This window comes from Melanaphis sacchari, unplaced genomic scaffold (genome assembly GCF_002803265.2).
Source record: "Melanaphis sacchari strain LSU unplaced genomic scaffold, SCAv2.0 Contig40_pilon_pilon, whole genome shotgun sequence".
NCBI lineage: Eukaryota > Metazoa > Arthropoda > Insecta > Hemiptera > Aphididae > Melanaphis > Melanaphis sacchari.
In genome coordinates this window covers 420,749-448,166 of record NW_020271264.1, presented here as the reverse complement: position 1 = coordinate 448,166, position 27,418 = coordinate 420,749, and the positions used below count along the sequence as shown (strand labels likewise).

Genomic DNA, 27,418 nt, shown 5'->3' with positions numbered 1-27,418 from the left:
AAACTTTCTGCTTAAAGACCCCGAGTCTGGTATAGAAAATAAGCCAAACAGCCCATCTAAGAAAACAAAGTAAAACAATATAATAATATAGAAAACACCCAGTCACGTTTTCTAACTTGATTTGTATGCACAGCTGCGTATCATATAATATATAATATAATATAGATAATGTTATATAATTTCCTATAATATTGTATTGATCTACGTAATTTTATGTATTATTTGCATCTTCGAGCGGATTTAATGTGTTTTTTCTCCGCAATGCATTAGCATAAATAATAATACATTCATTATTGCCATTTAAATTTAAATTGGAAGATATAGTTTTATTACGAATTCTAACGCCAGTATTCGAATTTGAACATAAATCGGTTCAGCTGAATGTGATAACGAAGTAAGTGATAAGAACATGAAACTAGAATTTTTTCCTGTGAAGATTCGTTCATGAAATCCGGGACTGTATCAACATAATATTATACTTCTAACGATGACCAGTGGTCCCATTGAGGTTTTCGTAATCACTCATGCACCAGTTGAGTGTCTGTGTCTGCGTGTTATGTTTAATTTATTCTTCAACGAGTTTTTTAACGGAGTGTATAAAAATTATTATATATATAAATATATATTTTTTCTTACTATTTATACTTCTATGCGATGTATATAGCGTATCCTATCATCTCTGTATGTCGAATTCCAGTGATCTCTAAGTCAACCATCTTGCCATGTTTTTTACCAGTATTTATAGGTGAGATAGATTATTTAAAATGTATTTTGTATAGCGTATACGTATATTGTATAGCCAATATAACAAGATTATAATATAATTTAATCTTTTTACGGCACGTGTGTTGTACGTTTAATATAATAATATTAGTATTATCTATAAGATAAGTCGTATTCCATATGTTTATATATTATATATATATTCATCACAACATTTACGAAACTGGCGATGATTAATAATATTTAAATGGATACCTTACACTGAATTCATACACGTGATTTACGATGCATATGCGCATACTTCACTCTACCCTTGAACCCCTGTACATATTACAGTAGACATGAGTAGTTGTAATAATGTAATAATGTAACGTAAACTTAAAACTTAAATTATTGTTTATAACGCGTTAAGTTACTTTTGAGGTAAGTAATTGTATATTATATACTACTCGTGGTTTAAACTTTAAACCATACCTAATTATTTATTATCGATAGTTCATATTATTGTTCTAGTGTGATTTTAATTTCGGTTTTCGACGCAAGTATTCTTTTTTTTTAAATCATATTAAATAAATCGCACTAATTACTAGGTACTTAGAAGTATACAATATTTTATTATTAAAAATGTATTATTTATTATAATATTAATCACACACACAGTTCATGTTTAATATCTCATTATATCATGGTAACGAATTTCGTACTTACTTAATTTAATACTAGCATCGGAATGCGATTATTTTTATTATTATTATTAAATGTTATTAAATTAATGTCTGTTAAGTATCACTTTTTCATTTCTTATAACGGGATAAAAATATATATTGTATTCTACAATGCGTAATAATAAAATCAAAACTAATTCAAATATCGAAACATTTGGAAAAGGGATAATTATCTAAAATAACTATTATTTTTTTTTTTTTGAGGAGATAGGCCCCGTTATAGATTTTTAGTGTACAATTTTAGAGAAGCAGAGAAAGTAATGCTAACGCAGTTCCACTCCAATTTCAACCAAAAACGATAAATTACCTATCGATATTATTCGTGCTAGTAAAGGGCTAAACCTCCTAATCTTCTATAGCTACGACTGTGCCTATGACCTAAAATCTAAATAATAATAATAACAAAAATAACGATTGAATGAAATTATTTACAATTCTAATTTTTAATAGCACAACATAGCTTTGGTGTTTTACACTTAATTATTTTCTGCTATAGAGAATGAAAAGATTAAAAAAATACGCGATAATTTTTTCGTGATTCGTGACACATTTCACGTTATAAATTTATAAATTTGAGAAATCTCAATATTTAAGTTATAATGTTGTTAACCTTTAAAGTATTTCGTATTCATATATTATTTACTTATATGTATGTGTATTATGTATTTATAAAACGGCGATATGTACAAGAACTTGGTGGTTACCGATCAATCAAGGTATACATATTACATACTGCGTTGTTGTTCTCCCGTCGTTGTTGACTTTGATGACGTGAATTTACGATCGAATTTCCTTCTGTGGACCTTGAGGGAGACTCGAGCAAAATATTGCCGTGATTTATTTACGGTTTCGGTGTTACTTTTAAGCATACTGTATAATTACGAAAATATTTTGAATGACAATCGTAAAAAACTAACTTTATGATCAAGAAGTATAATATTAATAATTTATGATATAAAAATCGCTTCATACAGTATCCGTATTTATGGAGTTGAAGAGGGATAGAGGAAACGGAATTTGCACGTTTTTAAACAAATAAATGTACGAATCGAAGTAATTAAAAGATTTCTGAAGTACGAAAATAAAGTATTATTTGGATATACATCACATTGCTACTACGATTTTGGCTTGTTAGTTATTACATCATGACGTGTTGTCCAATGGTAAACAATAATCGGACCACGTAATACTATATAGGTAGAAACATTTGTTTACATTTTAAATTCACAAAAATCTCGATGTGTATGTATAACGTCAGTATGTAATGTTACGAACCCTTCAACATTTTTGTTCAAATTTGCTTAGAAAGTTAAATATTTAAACAAGCTAGTTTACTGTATTTGCACTAAATTTTTCTGTTGAAAAAAATGAGTCCAGGTACGTATATATTATGTTCAACAACATTACATTAAAAACCTTATTAACTCTAAATATTTGTAATAGAACAAACGACTGTTTATCATATATATCTATATAAATGTTAGATATGAAATGTACATTTTATAGGTTAGGTCAATTAAGAGGGTTTGGTGAATTGCTCATTGGTATTTCGTTTACTGCGTTACCGTAATAAAATAAGGTTAAGTTGGGTTAGGTTATAGATACAATAAAATAATAATGAAATTTATAACTATTATTTTATATTTGTAGTATTTGCACATTTCTTCAACATTATCGTTGGGAAGGATGGAGTGGTTTGTTTTCCTTTCTTTTTTTTTACCAAGCAGTTACAGTATGTCGCGGAATTGTAAAATAAGAAAACGGGAAAAATTGATATTATTACACAATAATTAATAAATTCTATGCATAATAATATACTCATAGGTAATAAATTTCAGAAGCTAAATTTAGTGATAATAACATCGGGCATGATTAAATTCTTATTACCGTAGTTATACCTGAATTTACAGATTGCAGGTATTGACAGCATTATTAAACTTTATATATTTTCTAAACGTCCTCAGGGACAATGGCGCAGAAGATTTTTAGTCGTAAAAATATATTATGTTTATATTTTCAGTATACAGAAATTGTTTTTCTGGGAAATAACACTTAGTACATTTGGCGTGGATTGTAAAAGCGTTCGTGTTCCAGGAGTTGCGATTTTATTATTAGGCTTTATTGTCTACGTGGAGATTGCCAACTATTATTTTGGATTTTAATGTTTGATTAATTAAATGAAAACTAAAACTCATTTGATTATTACTTTATTAAAATATCTATAATACATTATAAGTAATTTAAATATTTTAATATCTCATTGAAAAATTCTATCAATTGACGAAATTACTAATAAATGGTAGAACATTGACAATTATTAATTGTTTGATATTTCCAGTGATTCTCGAAAATTTGTAGGAATTCCTAATTGATTGTGTATCCAGGAAATTTTCAACTATATTTAAAGCCATAACAGTTCTCCGAAATTCTGAATTTTGAATTTTAAACAATGTCAACTCCAAAAATGTATTATATTTTTATATTATTCGTTAAAATGTAAAATGTGTGTTATTGTGTACCAAAATAAAAGGAAAATTTTTTAAACCATTGCTTAATGTGTATTAATGTGATTTTAGACTGATGGTTAACATTAACTTAGAAAATAATAAAATATTTATGACGATTTCTTATTTATTTTTTTGCACTATTTTTGTTTTCTCACCCAACCAAAATTTTGAATAACTAAATTCAATGAAGAATTAGTAGTCTACGGTTTTACGTTGACATAGGCATATTTTATTAGATTAAAAGTATTAGAAAATACCTAAATAGTATTTATTGTTGTGTTCTATCTCTCGCGATATTTATTCGCTAGGTTTGCGTCGAATAAGAGACTCCTAGTTGTATAAAAATTGTAATAATATGTATACGTAAATAGCACGAAGTCTGTGGCTAGTATATAGTTAGGTCGAGTCCGGACTCAGGATATCATAACATTTTACGATTTAGAAGTTTTTCCATAAAATGCACAACCGACGTCTCCCCACATAATATTATATGGTAATATAGTACGTGTACACTTACACTGATGCTAGTGCGACTGCGCCAAAGATAATCCGAAGTCGTCGCTGTATTTCATACGCAATAACATCTAATACTAACTAATAAAAACCGCAAGGTCGTGAGCGTTGTTGTTCGTCGACAACCAGTAGGTATAATCTAATACAACGTTCTGTCGCGTCGCTTTGTCGACTAGATAAGATGAGTTGTATCGTTTCGATTCCTTTCGATGTATTTTTTTTTTACATACAGATTTAATTAAGTTTTACAATGCACTTTATACGTAATGATACTGTACGTCACTTCCGGTGCGTGTAAGGTGTACATTTCGTAATCAACGACGCTGCCGCAAAGTATCAGTCTTTTTTTGCTATTATTGATCACATAAACTGAACGTACGTACATAATATTTACATCAATGTTGTGTAGGCATGATCAATGTCTGTATAAAGCGATGACGGTTCACCACGATTACGATATAGTATTAGTAATGCTTATTATAAACTGCGTTATCTGTAGTATTTGTGAATTGTATATCGAAGTTGGACCTCAGTCCGGATCGTAATATTAGTAAATAAATAAATAAATAAATATTATGCTGTGAAAAATGTAGAGCGTTATAATGTTTATGTGGCATTATATTATGGTGCATGCATATTACAATAAGATCATAAATATTTCAATATACCTTTAATAATTTATTACTGTTATTGATAATAGTTGAAACAAAACTAAAAAATGAACTTTCATTTTGGCATGGTGCTTGCACCCATAAGAAAATAATTTATTATTCTTAATAGGTTTTTAATTTTTAAAGTTAACTATACTATTATTTTTATTATATGTAATATAAATTACATAAAATATATCGCACGATGCACATCCTTCTCAGTGACTGATGATTCTGAAAATTGGTTCAAAACAGTTACAATGATACGTATTAAGTAGCAAAAAATGAGTTTAATACAAAGATAATATATTATATAAATATTAATATAGGCTAAATGGTATGAAATATACGGTTTTGCGTCTTATACACCTGTATTCAATAATTTTTATATGATTTTTAATAATTATTATTCGTATTTCACATATTTTTTATCTCGTAATATAATAAACTTTGTATTTGCATATTTATAAACGAATTTATATTTCGTTATAGGTACGTTTTAAATAATTATTTAATACCTAAATGTTTTTTGGTTTATCAAAAATGTAGAAATAATTTACCTTTATAATATTAAAGGCAAAATAATCAAATGTTTGGGTTTCAACCAGGTGCTATTGAGAATTGAGATTCTATAAGATTAGTAGATATTATGTTATTAATACATTTTATATGATATATGAATGTATATAAATCGATCGTATTTTAATTATTATCATACCTATATACAAAATGATTGACTATTCTAAGCGAATTAATAAATAAATTGGTTTTAAAATAACTTAATATGTTTTTGGGTTCATTAAATTTTGAAATATTTTTTAATATTGAAAGTGGTTTCTGGTTGTGAACCTTATGTTGTTGGCACATTGATAGTAATAAAATCGTAGTGTATATCTTAAAAATCGGAGTAAAAACATCCAAGGTAATTGATTATTATCTTATTCGAGATCAGTTTTATCAAAATAAATATTGTTATTTTATTCGGAAAAGAATTACACCAATCAGAAGACTTCCCATTGCGCCACATTTATTAAGATACCTAATTAAACTGTTGACTTTAGTGTTCTGATGTTGGTGTTTGTCACTCTGTCTGCTGTCACTCATTTATGTATGTAAATAAAAAAGTTTGAATACTGTTTTAATTAAAAATACAGTTACAACGTAAATGTTCCATAGCCGTTCAACTGTGAATAATAACGCGAAATGAGTGTATATAAAGGTGCTCTTTTATTTTTAAATATCTCAAAATTAAATTACAATTTTTTTATCGTATATAAATATGTAATTATTGCATTCGAAAAACGATTGAATTAAAATTTAATATGTTTAAATTCATAATTATGAGGTGCATTTCAAATGAGTGTATCGGAGCGTATTTCTCGATTGTTTTTAGTTGTACATAATAGTTTAAAATTATATTAAAACAATTTTTATAATATATAATAGTTTTTATCAAATACAATAACGGTAAGTGATTTTCATTTTTTGTACATTAATGATTTAAAACGTCGTATACTCTTGTCGTAATATACCTTTCTACAATAAAGAATTGGATTGCTAAAATATTAAGTATTTATCAGAATTACAGGTATACTTTATTCCGTAATCATTATTGAACGATAAAAATGTTAATCCTAATTTTATTCGGGTTAATATTTTTTCGGCGTGTTATCAAATCACGTCCTACATATTAATAACTTTTGTGCCGTACCCGGTAATGGGAATTTGCTATACGTATTATACTATGATTATAATGTACAAAGTATATTATAGGTGTGAAGTATTGTAAACCGTATAAAATATTAGGTACATACTCGTATATTTCATACATTGCATTTACCTAACTATTATTATGTATTACAGACTTTTGTATTATACTAAAAATGTGTATCTATTACCTTCATTATAAAATACCTTATCAATGACGTGAATCAAGAGTTTAATATGAGTAAAATCAATAAAAAAAGTTGTAAAAATAAATTATCATAAAAAATATTATTATTTAAGCTGAAAACAAAATATTTACAGAGCTATTTACCCACCTGCCTACTATGCACGATGTTAAAAAGTTAAAACAACTCTACCCTATTTTCTTATTAAAGCTTTTATACTATTACATAACGGATTTGAAAACTCAATGGCGATTATTAATATCCTGCTTTGTATACAGGTATAAGATTCGTTGTAATTAGCTGTATATTTCAGAGTTATAGGAGGCACAAAATGTACATATTATTGTTATTTTTGTGTCTTCGTTAGGATAATTACTACGCATTTCTATAAGCAGGTGTACTGTTTATGTTGATAATAATAATAATAATATGCCGTTCTATTCAATACCGCTTTTTGGATAGAAAAAATATACATAATATTGCATTGAATACTAATAAATATAGATACTATAAAATAATTATACAATTATTAGATTATAAAATAATAAGCGCCTAAAAATTTGAATGGATAATCTAAAAATAATACAATACATTAGTCTGAAACAAGTATAATATGTATTTTCCAAATAAGTTGTTTTAGAATCGCTTATCCAATCACCATAATATAACTTTATTGATTAAATTATAGAGCATACCATGTAGTAGGTTTAAGAATTCAGTGAATTATGTCTTGATAGTAATAAGATAGGAATATGGAATACGCCGTGGGCACCTTCTACTCATCTATCCGGCTTTTAAAACGATTTTTGCATCATACACAAATGTCTAATATAACGTAAGTAAAAACAATTTAAATGTAAAAAAAAGGCGAGAAAATGACAGAACATCAACAAAAAATCATTCATGATACTCAGATAATAAATCATGAGTTATATGTGGTACTTATATGTTGTAGACTATGAAAATAATATAATATTTTCAATATTTTTAAATTTCTATAAAAACAATTGATAATTAATATTTTTGTTTACATTTTTATTGTGTAATATTTACAAGCTTTTTAATTTCACAAAAAAAAAAATTATATTAAAATAAATCAAAAAAGTAGAAAAATATATATTTTAAATAGATTGAAAAAGTCAAAGTAAATTGAAAATGTTTTCATGCCTGTAAATAAGCTTACATAAATGTTTGTAAATTTTTGAAGTTCTTTAAATTATTATAAATTATTTATATTGATGATTAAAGCAATTTCATTAAAATAAATATACATTTTCATTGTAAAACCAGTGAATACAACTCTCCGCTCACATTCTTAAATATTTAAAACTTTTTACTATTAGATAAAAAATAAACTGTTATTTTATTTTATTTTTGTATGTTTATCAAATAATTTCTCCCATTAAACGGTCTTAATGTTTTAAAAACAAAAAAAAGTATTTGCGATTGCTAAAACTACGAGCAAAAAATTAAGTTGTTTATTATGTTACAAAAATATATAGACAATAAAAAAAAATAATATGGTCAGGTCATGGAGTTATTCTCAGTTATTCTCACAATATAAAAATATCAAAAACAGATATTATACACAATTTTTTTTATGGAAAATTTGAGGTTCAAATAAAATTAGATATTTAAATGAAAAATAACAATTTTCCCTTTAATGGTTTTAGTTATTTTGTTATAATTAAAAAAATATTATTCGTGTGGACTTGAGACTTTTCGACATAACTAAGGTATAATATTATTTACTAAAAAAAAAAAAAAAAAAGGATATTTTAAAATAGTTTTTCTTTAATTTTAAAGTATTTATATCAAGATTCTATTCATAGTGTTCTTAAGTATGTTAGTAGGTATGACAGTATTTACTTTGAAGTTAATAAAAGGTATTTTGAAATGATTTACAATTTAATTCAAATCAGACACTTCTGTTACAGTGATCTAACAATATACATTCAACATTCAACACCGATATAGGTATTCGTGGCGTTGTGTGACAATGACTTAAGTTAACCGTTTAAAACCGTTTTTTTTTTAGTTTTAACTGGTCGTAGTTTTAAAATAAAATACATAGTGATATTCCCGGTTTATATTTGTTGTATGTTGATGAATTAATATTCTGAAAACTTACAGCGTCGGGAGAAAAATAATTTAAATAATTTTTGTCATCAACATGATTGCAAATCATGGTTTAATAATCTCCATGGGTTGGTTACCTATTGTAGCCGATTTAGAATTGTGTTGATTATCCGAAGTATTACATTATGCGGTGATTTAAACACTTTGAAGATAAGATCCAAATCATAATTAACTTTCATTCCCGGAAGACTGTATTTATAATAGACACACACTGCAGTAATCGATTTCGTGACAAACACGGTTTGCTTTTATGTCAAAATTAATCAATTGATCCTCTATTTAGTCTATTTACTTAATTTAGAATATGATAGCGCATAGGTACCACGTAATACACTTGATATATTTCAGCTGATATATATGTGTTGGTATTTATGTGCATCAAAAATCGATGACGTAAAATGTTTAATAAACGATTAATTTGATATAATAATTTAAACGAAATTAAAACATTGATAATTATCTTAACATACAATACAAATCCTCTTGACGTGCAAGTTTACTCGTATACTATTGTCACAGGCGCACGTGCCTAAATATTGGTATATTATTATAATATTACATTTGCTTGGAACAATCTACGTATAAAAGAGCTGTACAACGGTATTGTATATCAAGCAAATATGATAGCAGTATTCAAATAATAATATATTACATTACAATTCAAAATTCTATGTTAAAACCATAGGTATACGTTCGAATATTATTGAAATAATTTTAAACCGATTAAAACTTTAATGGTTTAATATAATTATGTGGAAATCTGATGTCAGACGTTTTTTTGTTTCGGCTGACCTTTTTAAAAATAATGACATTTACGTTGGATGGAAAAAACGATGCGATGCAAAACTTATGGTATATTTCGTTATTAAATTTGAAATTTATTGGAAAAGTTTTCTGGTTTTCGTATACGACGTATACCAACCGTCACGTATAATATTACTATTTCGACAAACAATACAAACTCGAAATGTCTAAGATAAACTGTATTATGTAACATTGCAGATGGTTAAGTGACTAACGATTAAGATGTGAATTTTGTATTTAAATGCTTGATAGGATGTTGGTTTCTTATTTCTTAGTAAAAACTAGTAAGTTTCATTGAAACTTCTGGAATAATAATAGAAGTATTTAACTTTTATTTTTATTTTATATATATTTTCTCATATTTTGAAGTAAATATTTATTTTTCTTAAATATTTTACCAGTGAGTACATATTTTACAAATAATTGGTATTTACATATTTACATAGATATTGATAATAAACATTTTAGTGTAGGACATATTATGTTAAATCATAATAGAAAAATTAAGATAAAAATGATAAAAAATTTTGAGCTTTTTGATGTCGTTGTAAATGTTTAAATTAAAAGTTTAACTTTGATCTAGATTAGAGGATAGATTAAATATATACGATAGATTCTTAAGTCAATTTTAAAGATGTATTTATGCAAATGGTAGGAATTTATGTTGACTATAAAATATTTGAAAATCATTAGTGGTGGATGGTTACCAAACGATAAAAACCATTAAATGATTAAAAATTAAAATTTTAAATACAATTTTTATTCCATTACCTACATAAAAAAAAAATTCGTCTTTTTTGTGTGAAATAGTTTATTTTTTGAATAATTGTATTAATTTTTTTTTTTTATTGAACTTAAGCCCGGCGACTAGGGCCATTAGCTGTTGTAGGGGTTATGAACTGTGATAGGAGTAAGGTTGGTACAGTAGGTTGTTTTTTTACGATTACTACGGTTGATAGCAAACACGTGTATGTGTGGCAATGTTTTTAACCACTATGATTCCGGGTGGTCACCCATCCGGGAGCTAGTAGCTGTGGCCGTTACTTACTCTCAGTCGCATTCCGCAACTGATAGCAGCCAACGCGCCACGCCAAGCCACAATTGTATTAATTATTTAAACCACTGTGCATATGACAAGGTCTGTACAAATTACAATTTTATTAAAAGATCCTTCTTACATATATTTTATTTTGAGTCATCGATAAGAGTGTACGTCGTTAAAAAATTAACTAAACTTCTACACGCTAGATAGAAGGAGAAAAAGAAATAGTTAAGTTTGTAAAAATACGAATTACTGTATGATAAATTTTAGTGCCAACGATTATTTATTGGAAGCGAATCAATTCGAAATAACGATCTTACAGAATCGTAAAACTTTATATTGTTGTTTCCGGGTGAATGAGTTTCAGGCATATTCACGGATACTCGTATTGCACGAGTATAAAAGACATCAATGAATTTGATATAATTTATAAATATGTTGAACGCCTGTTATCGACACAAAATAACTTGTGTCATTTTCTATTTCTACAGATGCGACGGACCGACTGATTATACGACTTCAATAAATGTTCCAGTGTTTTTCTTAGAAGTCGCATAACACTCGAGAAATTCACATTTACAACTCAATATGCGTACAATATATTGAATCGATGCTTGATATTTGGTAAGACCCTTAGTGTTTAATAAATATGTAGACGACATTTATGCGTTCAATGGTAATTGTTTGTCTTTATTTCTATGGAAATATTTTTAATGTACTGTGTTATACGTTATATAAATATTATTTAATAAATATTGGGACACGATGGTCAGTAGGTACTCCTGAAAAAGCTTTAATTGTCCTCGTAAAAGTACTACGCTATCTTACAGTTATTGGAAATATTAAATATATCATTGTTCGGATGGCTTTTATCTAGGTGCTCGTTTAAATAATTGGCGTTTTTTAAGTACTTACTAAGCTGAGCGGTGAGTCTTAAATAAGTGAATTGTGGACGTTGCGGGGATTACCGGGCCGCCATATACCTATTAAAATAAAAAGAGCGGACATATACTTCGCACGTCGTCAGTATTATTCCACGAGAAATCTTTGAAAATTGGAAGGTATTCGATTTGGGATTGCTGTGCACGTAATATTTTATGTATTAGTAACTCGTATAAAGAGTTAAATTTATTTTTTATTACCTATTAACTTATAACTTATAACCTAACGTTTTCAACGTTGACTGCATTTGACTCAAGTTAATTTTTCTTATTAATTTGCCTGTTTCTAAAAAATAACGTTAGGCAATCTTAAAATAATATTAAATTTATTTTGGTTAATAAAATAATTCTTACACGCTAATTTATAACATGTTGTTAATTTTAATATTTTATCTACTTACCCATATTTATAGTTTGTGTCATGTAAACAGAATATGGCTAATCATGCAAATGTATATCTTAAAATTTAAATTTTTGGACTTGAAGATATTTAAATATATTTATATTATGCTACTACTGCGGGAACATGGCCAAACGACTTGAAAAATAACTCGTACAGTCCATGCAAACTATTATCAAGATTATTGATATAATTTACACCACCGAATACGTTGCCAACAGAAAAACATACATTACAAGAACAATGATGATATAATAATACAATCGTGTATTGTTGTAGTAGTAATGTTTGTGCTTCATACCTCTCATCCTGACGTCATTATTATCGTCTACTCCGGCGTTTAATGATATAAATCCCGACTATAAATCATATGGTGCGGAAAACCGCATGGTCAATTATAGATCTCTGACTTCAGTCATACCTGATTCTGTTTTACTTTGAAATTTTTAAAGCTTTTCTACGTCTATTTATATTTCAAAGCAGTAAGATATTCGTTACCTAATTGTTTTTTGCTTAGTCCATTATTTTGTCTGTGGTTGAACCATGCAAACTTATTAAAAATTTACATAAAAACAATATTATCGTAATTATGTTAAGTGTAATATGTTAATCCGATTAAATCATCATAAGAATTACGAAATATTAATTAAAAAAATTTAAGTCTGGACAGATTTTTGAGTTAATGTTATAAAAAGTTAATTTAATCTGCAAAATATTATCCGACTACCGCAGAAAAAATAAAATAACTGTTGGTTTTCAATTAGTGTTGACTATTGAAATTCTGTTATTTGTGCTACAATGGTTCAGAAATTTTATTATTGTATTTTTATTGGCGTTTTTCTTTACTTTCAAAAAATGTCATAATTCCATTAACAGTTTTTAATACACGGAACACTTTGGTTTTAAAGTTATAGTATTCACTATATATGTCTAGACAAACGTCAAAAAACAACATCATGAAGTTTTTTAAAAAATGGGAACGAAGTTGCTATTAAATTCCTTAATTGAAATATTATCAACTTTATAAAATTTAAAATTCTTGAAAAGACTTCATACATTTTATAAATTATATTTATTTGTATTAATTTCGCTGGTTTAATATTATAAGTTTTTGCTGATGACCATACAAAATTATAGTTAAATATTAATTATTTATACCAACAGTTCTCAACCTAGGGTATGCGACATAATTTTAAAAGGGGTACGTGAAAAAAAAATTGGCTAATAGCGGAAAATGTTGAATATGTTTATTTAAAACAATTCATTTCGAAAATATTCATGATATGTTATTAAAAATTAAAATTTGTGTCATAAATTAAAACTTAACCGTCAACTTATCTAATAGATAAAGAGTATAGAATGTAACATAGAATTTTTTGTTATTTTTTATTTAAATATTTTAAAAGTAGTTATGTGAAAAAGTTTAAAAATTATAATGAGGGGTATAATCTAGCAAAATATTAAACTTAGGGGTTACGGAATGAAAAAAAGGTTGACAACCACGGATTTGTGCTATATATAGTATCATCAATGCAATAATGGATTAAATCAAGGTAGGTATTGTAGAAGAGAGATTTCTTAGGAGGAAGTGAATGTTAAAGTCACAGTTAGAGATAATGTGTTTACTGCTCAGGTAATGCTATACTAATTAAATATTTAATCCTCAATCAAGAAACCTAAAAGCTTTTAAACTGAGTTGAGTACGAAGTGATCCGATGATCTACAATGTGTTCCTCAGCAGGCGACTGTTTATTATATTTATATTATGCTAGCAGGCATAACTAGCACCTTTAGCCGGTTAACTCCAGCAACTACAGTGCACTGAGTCAATGACCGTTGACCGGTATCACAGATCCCATCTACACTGGTCGACGGATTATCTGATGATAATCTTCTGGGCTAGCAATTTTCAGAATCCAAACAGTAACCGACGACTATCAGCAGTAAAACACAACAGACGGGGTGGTTCTCTTATCTTGGCGGCGCAACTCCAACGCCAACTCAATAATTGATGTTCTATCAGTAGAAAAGTGGTGCTCTTTGGAAATTGACCGAATAGTTGTGATTAGAAATTAATCACATTAGTCCTTTTAAGTATTAATATCTCTTCTAATATGGCATTAGCTCGTTAAGTTATCTATGCTTGGTTTAAATATCTTGCATCGATCATTGATATCCAGGCTTCCGCGATGAGTGATTTTTTCACACTGCCATCCCGTAATACTATTTTTCTTATATGTACTAATACACGATCGTCCGAATCTGCTTAATAAAAGTATTGGTGGTTGACACTCTTTTCCTACCTATAAAGTATATTATAGTGAAATATAAGATCATAATAAATTATCTATTAAAACAAAATTATATCGACTACCTCATACTTTATCCTCGTAATCATAAAACGACATCACTATCCACACATACCGTATCATATAATTATTTCACCAGAATGACCTATAATCTACTCTCACCTAGGTTAAACTTTCTATCAAACCTTGAAATCTATATGCAAATGACTTCACGTAATTTAGTCATTGTAAGACTTCACATTATTAAATAACAAGTAATTGAATGTTGTGAGTTAGAAAAGTGTTAATTATATATGAAAGCTTGGAGTTGATAAATAAGTAGATTTGTTTCTTAGCATGTCTTACTATTTAGATGTTTTAACATTAAAAGTTTTTTTGTTGTTGAAAATTAATTTCATATTTATAAAATATAAATTTGTTGACATTAAATTTACAAAATTATTTTATTATTAAAACGGATTAATGTACTAGTAACGACTGAATATTCGTCCGTATCATTACAGAGTTAATCGTATTCATTACTGATATCTTAATAATAATATTATTTATACATTTAAAAAATAAATTGATTAGATTTCGGTAGAGAATTGAAGTCATAAGTTACACATGAGTATATCTGACATCCAAATATCAGACTTAAAAATAACTCATTAAATTTCCTATTATTTTCAAATTAATTGTTTTTGTTGGAGAGCTCTTACTTCATACATTAATATATTGCAAAATTTAGTTTGAATATCAAGTTCATTTTTTTTTTTAAGTTTAATATATCACAACATACGTGTATGTGTATTATAAAATAACAAAATTGAATAAAACTAAAAGATTAAAATATAGTACTCTGATCACGATTAAACTCCTACCGTTAGCTTTGTTGTATGTTCTCTTTCTAATGATACAAACTACATACTAATATGAACTTTTTACAGAAGTGAACAATTTAATCAATGACATTATTGATTCTTTTTCAAAATACTGCACCTTTTACGTTCCTAAGTATAATACCAACTGTGTGGGATATAATTTACTATTAAGACTAATGAACCTTAATGTCTTTCAATAAATTGTAATACTATTTTGTATTTGAGTTATACTATTTTTTTATTCTATTATTGTCATATAAAAATAAATGTTTTTGTGAAATTAATTATATTACATTATATTTATTATTTAATAATTTATCGTTTTATTACTGCCATAATAGTATATTTTATACATAGGTTTTATATTGTATATATATATGTATTTTAAATTAAAAAACGTGGCTGTCACGAGATGATCAGGTAGATTTTAAACTTCAAATATATGCTATTTAATAATTAGTAATAAATATATTTATTATTATTATTATTATTTTTAATTGTTGTACATATTTTATGTTAGATACCAACAGATAATTTATTCACTCTGTCCTTCTTTTCCTTTGTCCATTATAGATTAATTATACACTCATTAAAAAATATGCGTTAGGCTTTAAGAACAAATAATGTTTCAACATCTAAAACCGATAAAATAAAATGAATAATAATATCTGTATCATCGAAACTATTTATAATATATATCACAGGTAATAGAGTAATTATAATAGCATTTTAGAATAATGAGGTTACGTGTTTGTCCATAAATAACATGATATTCTACAGGCTTTGTATACAGGGTTCTTATGTATAGCCTTGATACCGCAACGTATCCACATACTGCACTCCGGTCCTTCAGGCTATAAACTAACAATATTATGTAGGCTGTATAGTGTATATAAACTCTGGTGTGGTTAGATCGTAACGGTCAGTTATTGATAGTTTGACTTGAAAAATGAACTTGCTAATGTTATAGGTTAAAACTCAAAATTGAATTTCGTGCATTGAATAATTTCAAGGAAATTTATGGATTTTATAGAGAATTAGTGCAAACAAAAAATTCGGATTTTTGTATTGTACTGGACTGTAGAAACGCATGTCATACGTCGTTTATATTTCCAATATTACCACACCTTTTCATAAAAATGTATAACACGTCTCTTGCCATTTCCCATAATATGATTTTTGATTTTAATATTTAAAAAATTCCTTGCGTACATATTACATTCGTTATTTTTATTTCCTATTATATGAGTTGAGAAAAATATAACTTGTTTACTGTCTATTTAGGTTAAGTATTTCGTCTTTATAAAATCGATTTTCATGCTATAAAAGTAATAACATTCTACCAAAACGGAGTAAATATAATTGAAATACAAAAATACATCATGTATGACTTAATATTAATATTAATAATAACAAAAAACGATTATGTTTTTAATGATTTCTACTTGCACGAATAATACGATGGTACACATAAATCATAGATGCATAATATCGTTAATTAGTTTTACCTAAACATAAAATTGATCAGTAAATTTAATATTTCTGTTTTTATGAATTTTACATGGTTACAGTTATGTGATGAGACAGTTTGATATTCTGTGAAATTGTAAATTTCAGCGCTATAGGTCATAGGGACACTATGGTATTGATATAATAATATTGTGTGTAATTTTATATTTAAGTGGGTACTTCATTGCCAAAAACTTTTCATTTGATTAATGATTAAATTAACAATGGGATTTCCATAATTAATTAAGCACTGTAGAAGATTTCTTATGATAATCCGATCAATTTATTTTAAAACAGTCACAATACCATAACAAAGCACTCATTATAGCAATATAATTATTATTACACCCTTACTGATAATCGAGAATTATTATTGGTCGATCGATGAAATGCATGCAGCCAAAGTTTTGACATTAGTCGTCGTGGTTCCTTCGTTATAATTATTAAGTCACGTTGGCCAACCGTTGTTATATACCGGTGAATATTATATAGTTGAAATTTAATTGAGGTGAATTAGAAGTTGAATAATGGCCACATCCTTTTAGAATAAAAAGTTTCTGAAGCCATCCCAAAAACGGTCAAGGTACAATTAATTTTGACCGCGTATTTGCTGAAACTTTTAGTACACAAGAACGCAGTTTAACATTATAAATATATATAGAGATATTTATTGGATTTTTTTTTGATTTACGTTTATATAGTTTTTCTCGGTCAAAAGTTCGGAAAATATAATACAAACTGCTATTTTTTTCTATAATGTTTATTTAAAAATATCGAAAATATACTTTTATTAGGTATTTGAATTTCAAATTTTTGATAAAAATTAACTGAAATCATAAATATTTGTTAATTATTATGAGGTTAACAATTAACAAAATTTCCAATTTAAATATATGTAAACCTTAAAAATGCATTACAAAAGTTTTTATACATTTTTTTACTGGAATTAAAAATTTTAAAAATACTACATCAACTTTATTGTGATATAATTTTAAAATCAAACTTCAAATTGAATAATTTCGATTTCATTTATAAGTTACGTAAGTATAATTCTAATAAATACTATACATATATATATTTCAATATATTTGTCTTAATTTAAAACTATTTATTTAAAATTTTCAAACTTCTTAATTTTTTTTTTGGATATTTAGATTTGAAAATGTTATCCAAAATTCATTATTAACTAAAAACAGATATTAAAAATACTTAGTTTATATGTTCTATTACTTTTAATATATGTTAGAAGTTAAAATTTTCGACTTCGTTTGCTCAGAATCGATTTTTTATATACTATAGTGTATGATTCAATTCATTTTTTTTTTTTTTTTTTTTTTTTTTATTTTTATTTCAGTGATCTACTCAATAACAAGGTACACTTAAAACTAAAAACCATAATATTATACAGCAGAAATGAGTTCCTCAGTTCTAATTTTACGTATTACGAGTGAAGCTAACGACTATGGAGTGTTTTCGTGGGGTGGGTTGGTCCTGCGTCAGTGTATATTATACAATTTTGACAACATTTTAAACGAATAGACATGGTTCAAAATGTAGAATCGGAGAAAGGACAAGGGAATTCACCGAACCTAGCACTATTGATTTTTAAGTATATTATAAAACTAGCGCCGGTTCACACGCGAAAAAAATATAAATCCAAAACACAAAATTATTCAGTTATCGTTATATCAATACCGTAAAAACAACAGCTGTGGGGACATTAATCGGTCGCTGTATATAAATATTTATTATATATATATTGTGTTTTTTAATAATCCCAGAAGAACAGATTTTCTACGTAGGCGAAAGAGAAACAGGAAAAACTAAATTATAATCAGAGAAAATAACCAATCTTCTGTATTTTATGTGGTTATTCGACAATAAAATGTTTAAAAAATGCTTAGCATTTCAAGTATATACTTGAAATTCGTTTATACACCATTCGTGATTATTATATTTATGCAACTTGTTGCCTTTGACAAGTGCTATCCGTCGAATGACAGATGTCATAAGTTATTTGTCGTTTACAACGACATAACTTTTAAAATATTAAAATAAATTAATGATTTTTTATTTAAAATATTTAAAAATTTAATTATTTTAATTTTTTTAACTACTGGGTTTAACAAACAGTTTTTGTCATGTAATATAAATAATATGATAAAGTGATTACAACGCAAATTATTTATTATAAATTATTTAATTTTAATTATAATGGTTATGATTATGAGCATGTTACACTTTGATATATTTTACATCGAAAATAATAAAATAACTCGTTAGAATCAACAAAACTAAAATTATTAGCATTTAGTATCATAAATATTTAAATATTTTAAGGTATAATATATTAAAATAAACGCTGTAGAACATAATATTTAACTATATTGCTTAGTATTTATTAGTAATTAATAACAGACAGTGCCCTCTCCTCTTTCACAAAAAAAAAAAAAAAACAATAATATGTTGAGTATAAAGTATATTATAGAAGTAAAAACAAAACAAAAAGAAATCGTCTCAAATATTAAAATATTATATTACTTATATACCAGTTATTACATATTATTATTAGAACATATTGAATGAAATTATTGTTGTTATTATGTTACGAATTCCAACTAAGATAAAAAAGATGATTTTTATAGTTTACAACAGTCATACTATATTTTGTTTAATTTACCATTGAAAAATTGATTTAAATTTGTCTTACAGAATTATTGAATTTTTGATAGGAAATGGTAATTATTAATTGGTATCTATTTCAAGTTTTAAAGAAATAAATATAGAATAGTATTACTATTATTACTATTATTGTTTATTATTTTTTAGTTCCTCAATATAAAATACATAAGAATAATTACATAAAAATTACGGAAAACCGTTAACATTACTATAATAGCATAACATTGTTATTTTTATATGGGGTTTTATAAATATCTTCGATGTTAGCTAATGAGAAAGAAATTAAAGAATAAGACTAATAAGAGACAACATCATTACGAATGGTAATAAGTGTACGACCTATCCCACTCTTTCTATAATAGAGGTCAATGGTAAAATAGTAATAGTTTTTATCATATCTAAATACAACACAGTTTGATAGTTAATAATTGCTAACCCAAACACATGACTATGAAGTTAAACATAGAAACATAATCTAATAACTATAAATTTAATAATTTCAGTGGAAATAATTCTTTAAAATAAAACCAACGCATATTTTGCATCTTAATCCAAAATAGCTTACCAATAGTTTAGCCAGTTTAGGACTTTAATAATTATAAGTTGCGAATTAAAATTAGTTTTAAATTTTATTTTTCCAAAAGGAAAAGGTGAAATTCTAGGTACAATTCGGTTGTGATCCAGTTTTTATGTTAATATTTTCCACAAGTTAACGGGTGTACAAAAAATAAATAAATATTTATTTTTAACATTACATTTTTAGGAGAGAATTATAAATGCTAAATATGCGTTAAATATATTAAGTTCAAAAAGTTATTTAGATTTTTATATTGCGCTACACTGTTGCGACGTCTATTACAATCGTAAAGTGGTTTCTTGATAAACCGACAGATAACTTTATTATGTAATTCGCGATACATAATGTATATATATATAAATTTATACGATTTTCATTCATACTCATTAGTTTTTACAATAGGTACCCACTTTATACTAAAAAGTTAAACTTATTATATAATACATTATTCGTGATTTATCGAATGACATCTGTATCTATGTTTCTGGTATTCTATTCATGATTCGTTTAAAAATACAATGATCGCTTTTCAATCTATTTTTTGTAAGTCGTAGGTTTTAAAGAAATATAATTTTACATGAATTTTAAAATACCTATATTTAATTTCTCCAATTCTAAATTTTATATCGCTAATTAATGACATATAGAAAATTCGTTAAAAGATATAAAATTACGTCTTTTGTAATATTGAATTTTTAATAAAAAAGTTAAGAAAATAAATAATGATATTGAACTTTTATATGTTTCAAAGTATTTCGACATTTTATGGTGTAATATAAATGATAATGTAAAATATTTTTTCTAGGTATCCAATACATAATGTTTTATGTATGCAGATCTAACTTGGTGACGAGTGAATAATTTTAGCTATTTATTATTTCAATTAAATTTATTTTTGCTTACGGTAAACAAAACTTTAAAAAACCTTACTTAAAAATAATAATATTTATAATATGATTTAAAATTTGATCACATTGCTAATATTTGTTTTTATATTTTGACTTATAATTTTGTTCTATTTTCCAGTACAGTTTATTTGGTAAATGATACATTTTTAGTTGTATATTAACAGTAAAATAAAACCAACTTTATTATTATTATTATTATTATTATATGATATTATGATGCACTATCTAGTTTAGTTATCGAAAGATGTACGAGTGGTCAGCGGTGTATGTGCGGTTAGTGAATTGGTGAAATTCATAGAAAGGGAGCTTGGGAGTGAATAATTATAATTTATGTCATTTGTGGACTAACTGTAAAAATGAGGCACTTTAGTATCCTAAGTTATTTAATTGAAACTGCGCACCACTAGGTATGTGGATTATATGGATGAATCGATAGTAATTAAAAATGCATTGTTTGGTCGACGACTGGATGTGAAGTTTGATTAACCGGAAAGCTTGTCGCAAACAATTGATGTACAAATATTGAAAAACGGGTAAAATATTTAGAAGAACATTTTGAGGTAAAAATTGAATATTTCAACACGGATGTTCTGTTGTGGTTTTACAATATATATATATATGTATTTACATATACGATCACTGTATGATTCGTGTGTTTGATGGACGAAAAAAATATGATAAAATAAATGTGATACCACATGTGTCGATATTTTATAAGTAGTAAAAATTATTATTACTAAAATAATTACTTCAGATGGTTGTCAGCAACGCCTATTTTCATTAGATGTGAAATTTTGATATACAGTTCAAACGATATAATAATTATATTATCGGCCGTTAATGTAAGATATTGATGAATAAATAGCATTTACATAGTACATGATGTGCAAACGGTTTAATATGTCATCTCGTATTTGCAAATGTCAAGTTTGTTCCTGCAGTGTTGATAAGACAATCAATCGATTTAAAAATTAATACAAAAGAAACAAAAACATCCAACTGTCTTGTGTGCACTATCGACGTCTTAGGCCGCTGATTTAATTTCAAAATAATAATGTATCGCGCACTTTCAACGAGCACGGCGATAGCATCATAAATCTAATTAATAACGATAAAATATTACTGTTATACTTTTATGCGTACCTACGCTTCACGATAGGAGTCAAGTGTGAAATCAATAACGTCTTCTGTGAGTGGATACCAAACTTCGTTATATTATCTACTTAAAATCTACATGCATATTTGTATACCAATTTCTTATGCTATAGTGATAATAATAATTATAAAAGAAGGCATGTGATATAAATATTAAGTGCCAATCAATATTACATTCAAAATTCGAGGACAGTTGGTATGAGGTGTTTGTAAGACTTGTATATAGTCCGCCGTATAATCGTATTATGGGATTCAAATTGTCGTATCTGAGCACAACGATATAAGTAATGCAATGCGAATAATGTGAATACGATTCATAAAAAATAGCATAATCATAATAAATTCTATGTTAAAATTATGTGTTAACTTCTGAAAAAGTATGTGAAACATTAAACGTCACTTAAAGCTTCTTTTGGTATGTCATTTGATAATCTTCAGTAGATTACTGGGACCAAATGGACGTTAAAGTCGATATTGAATCGATGTCAAAAATTAATATTAAAGTGCCTATATTATTTTATCTTATGTGATGTAAATTTTTTCCTGTATAATTTAATTTTAAAAAACAATATATAAACCATGTATTTTATTTATTAAATTGTTATATCAATCTATTTAAAACGGAATAGTGAATTTTTAAATTTTCTAACATTTAACATTAAAAAAAAAAAAAAAAAATCATCGAATTTATAACAGCATATTATAATAAAAGTTCGAAAAACATCAAAATGCAATTTCATGGTGCTTTAAAATATAATATGCAGTGGTTTAGTGAAATAAAATGAGAATATTAGTAGGCAGTATGTACATAATATATATATATATATATATATATTTATACACATTTTAGTTTAAAATGTTATATAGAATACATAGGCGTGCGCACGGGTGCTGTAGATACAGCTTAGGCTGCACTTGCTCTTTCTGTAATACTAAATTTGTTTTTAGTTTTTTTGCGTGTTCGTGATACGATTAAACTCTTAGTTTAAAATTAAAACCATGATAAAATTGATAATTATTTTTAGTGTTGACAAATATACAATGTACTTATTGGCTAAACATTTTCTGCAAATGTTCCATAAAATAAAAGTTATCAATAGACAACAAAATAGAAATATGTGCTGCACCTGATCGGTAATTCTTCGCATTCCTATGATATAATATATGGTAAATATATATTTAAATCTTATACAATTTTAATAACAAAATAATGTATTGAATTTTCAAGATTCTTAGTTAATAATTAACATTTTTATCAACATCTATAGGAAAAAATTAAGAATTAAAATTTTTAAATGTCACTCGTTACATTGTCACGTTGTATGAATATCTCATTAATTTTTTTAAGGATAAATAATAGAAGCTCAAGGTTCAAGAGAAATTACCAAAATTAATTAAAACGATCAAAATAAAACACCTATATTTTTTATCTATACCAATATTAAAAATAAATCTGTAGCAAAAACAATATTAGTATATCGATTAATCATTATATAATATAGTGTGTATAATCTCCTTATGACAGTAAATATTTCATTAACTTTTATAATAATTATGTTAACATGCGTTTAACAAATAAAATTTCAAGTAGTCAAATTTCAAAAATGATAGTTTAATTATTGTTTGCCTGTATTTTATGAAACCAGCTTTGACCCAAATTAAATTTGCAAGAAGAATTTGTACAGATTAAAATTAATCAATAATTAATAATAGCGAGCAATAATGGGTTTTTTCAAAATCAAAGTATTTTTTTTACTACTGTCTGGGTTCTATGTTTATTATTTATTATTTTTTTTGTGAAACTATTTAATATATATTTTCATTTGAACATTTCTTCATAAATCTATCAGTTTCGATGTTAAAAAATAACTAACTACAAGTATATAATAATTAAAACTATTTATTTTTTTTTATTTTTTTTTTTTAATTAAGGAAAAAAAAGGAAAGCCTCGATAACGGGACCATTGGATTTTTACAAGGTACTTAAACTAAGTTGTACAATTTAATATTTTTCATAAATAATAGAATGTTTTGGATGGCTTCTTCGTCTGGACCGAGTGCGTCGTGAAGGTGCTCAAGTATGTTATGCTTTATTCGGGCCTCTTGAGTGTCTGCATTCTGTGAGGATATTTTTGATTGAGGTTGGGTGTCCGCATATATCACATATTTTGGGAGGTTCTTTTTTCATGAGATGTGCGTGCGTGTAGTGTGTATGACCTATTCTTAGGCGATTTAAAATAACTTCATCTCTTCTTTTGAGGAAGATTGGATTATTCCATTTTTCTATGGTTCTTTTTATTTCATTTAATTTAGTGTCCATTTTTAGCCATTCGTTTTGCCATTTGTTTTTAAATCGATTGTATATAATTGTTTTGATATCTTTGTCTGAGTTTATATTTCAGACGGTTTCTTGATTTAGATTGTTCGCTTTTTCCTTGGCTAGTTAAAATTATTTTGTAACACGTGCATATCGTATATTTTATTGCAGTACAGTTTAATAATATATAATATTGTTAAAGCAAGTTGTAATTATTTATTAGTTAAGGTCATATTATATGACAAGAAAAAAAAAAACAAAGTACTTAAACATATTATTATGATTTTATGCCGATACATGTCGAGTTTTTGGATAAAATGCTTAAACGTATTTTAGTCTTGTTGTCGTTTACTGAGTAACATATCAACTGCCCTGATTATTTTATATTTTTAACCAGATTTTTAAATATTATTTAATTGAAATTTAATAAATAAAAATAAAATTGAATATAGAAATAAAATATATCTTTTCATTTAACTTTTTGATATGTAAACTCTATTTTTTCTCGCAGTTTCTTTATGATGCTTGTGAATTATTACTAATTCAAAGAAATTACCCATTCCTGAATAGAAATTTTATTTTTATAGTTTTTAGAATCTAAAATAATAATAAATATAAAAACTATCAAATTTTAATCGGAAATAATTTGCAAATGTCGGTGATTATATTAAATATTGTCAACATGTAAAATTCAAGTAAGTACTTATTAAAAAAAAATTGTGGCAAAGTAATTTTGTTATTTATACATTTCTGTAAAACTATTTATGAGAATTTTTTTTTTTATTACACAAATTATCATTGAACACAAATAATTAACCAATTAACCTCATAGTGTGTCCCTTTTTTAACATACGATATAGGTTCTGAATTTAAAATCTTTTAAAAATCAAAATATTATTTAGAATGATTTTAAGATCATAACGCATTACCTATTTTGCTTTTGCTCGAATTAAGAAAAATTTGTAACTATTATATACTTTTTTAAATTAGAGGTATGGCAGGTTGACTTTCAATTTATTTAAAAATTAAATACTTTATTGGAATTAAAAAGCAATAATGTTGTTTGTGAGCTTACTGGGAATATATTTATTAACATGCTATACTTATAATAGTTATATTTTTTTTATTGCTATCTTGTTCCTGTTCTTATATCGCTACAATATCAATGTATATTATAATTTTTAACAATATTTCATTGTTTCGCATGTAAGATGTACACTTAAAACGATATGAGGTTTAAGCTTGCAACAGAATCTATCTGAACTGGTAGCTAATTAGTTTATCTAAGCAAACAACTGTCACATAACAATATAACATTTATAATATATAATATTATATTATAGTTACACATAAGTACAACCAGTGTTTGTATAATTTATTATTTTATTAGGTATACGTGTTTATCTAAACATTCTAAACATCACAAAATTCGTTATATTATATTTATACCCTCTACAACCAATTACGTTATAGACTTTTAGATAATAAAAACGCATTAAAAAAAAAATAAAATTAATAACATAGTTACGTATAGCAAACGTGTTGTTTTAAGTTACGGCGTTCGATATTAAATGTAAATATTTTTAATAACTGTGTATCAAAACACAAGATGAATCATTCTAGGTTGAACATGTTAAATTGTAAATGTTTGTTTACGGATAGTGGAACTCTATAAGGATACTGGAATCGAAACTTCATCGGTGCCCTAATTTAAATAAATGCTTATTTTATATTCAAGAAGCTAAATCCGAAACTGTTTTATTTTTTTTATGAATAACAATGACGTTTTTCCTTCTTGCAAAAGATCTTTGCTCATTTTTATTTTTATTATATCAATATATTTATATACATTGTATAAATAGTAATAAATAATTATAATATTATATTTAATGATGATGTACATTTTGCGTGGATAAATACTGTATTTAACTATTATAAACGTTCGCTTATATAATATTATGGCATTAGATTCATTTTTTACACTGATGTAAGAATGAACATTTATGACTTTAATGATATTGTATGAATAGGGTTATTTACTACTTGAGGATATTTGTTTACAAAATGTCATACTGCGTATTCATTTCTTGATATGTTTTCATTTATTTTATAACTATTGTTGCGTGCCAATATCAGATCCAGATCCAGGGTGTTATTTAAATGAAATTTACAACTCTTAAGAACAATAATGTTTTATTACGTATAAATAAAGTTCATGTAACTGATACAATAAGTGGCTGAGTGTTGTGAAGTTGCTCAGGTCTTCGTGGCTCTGGTACATCTGCCCTTGTTGGTCTCTGGACTCCCTTATATACAAAGAAGTCTCTTGTTGTTGTAGTCAACAACCTTCTAATTTATATTAATTCTTGGAATTGTTTTCACACTTGAAAACAACAATCTCCAGGATGTCTTCTGTTCTTAATTGGCAATTTGTGGAAATGTAATAATATATTTAAACGACCTCGTCACAAGGCTCCTATTTTGATTTATTTATTATGATGTTTTTAAAACAAGATTCATAGAAATATGAATCTACTATCTCGTATATATTATAATTATTAGGCCACATATATATCTATATTACTAGTGCTAATACTTCTAGCAATATTACATATTATATTATATATATTTATATTATTAGCATATCTCGTAGCCCATAACACTATATTCTGATATAATTATTAAAATAAAATCGTTTTATTATCAATATTAAATTTCTAAATCTTAAATCTACTCAAGCTTTAATTTAAACAAACATAAGA

At 26.1% G+C, this 27,418-nt stretch overlaps 1 protein-coding gene across 4 annotated transcripts in view; it reads left to right on the top strand.

Moving 5' to 3' along the window:
* Window positions 1–27,418, top strand: part of LOC112597375 (neuropeptide Y receptor type 2-like) — a 180,716-nt gene that overhangs the window by 13,118 nt on the left and 140,180 nt on the right. For 2 of the 4 annotated variants that reach the window (XM_025343400.1, XM_025343399.1), the window contains one exon: window positions 11,487–11,619. The exons of the other annotated variants lie outside the window; for them this stretch is intronic. The gene's annotated coding sequence lies outside the window, so the exon portion shown is untranslated. The remainder of the gene's footprint in view (window positions 1–11,486; window positions 11,620–27,418) is intronic. 4 annotated transcript variants of the gene reach the window in all.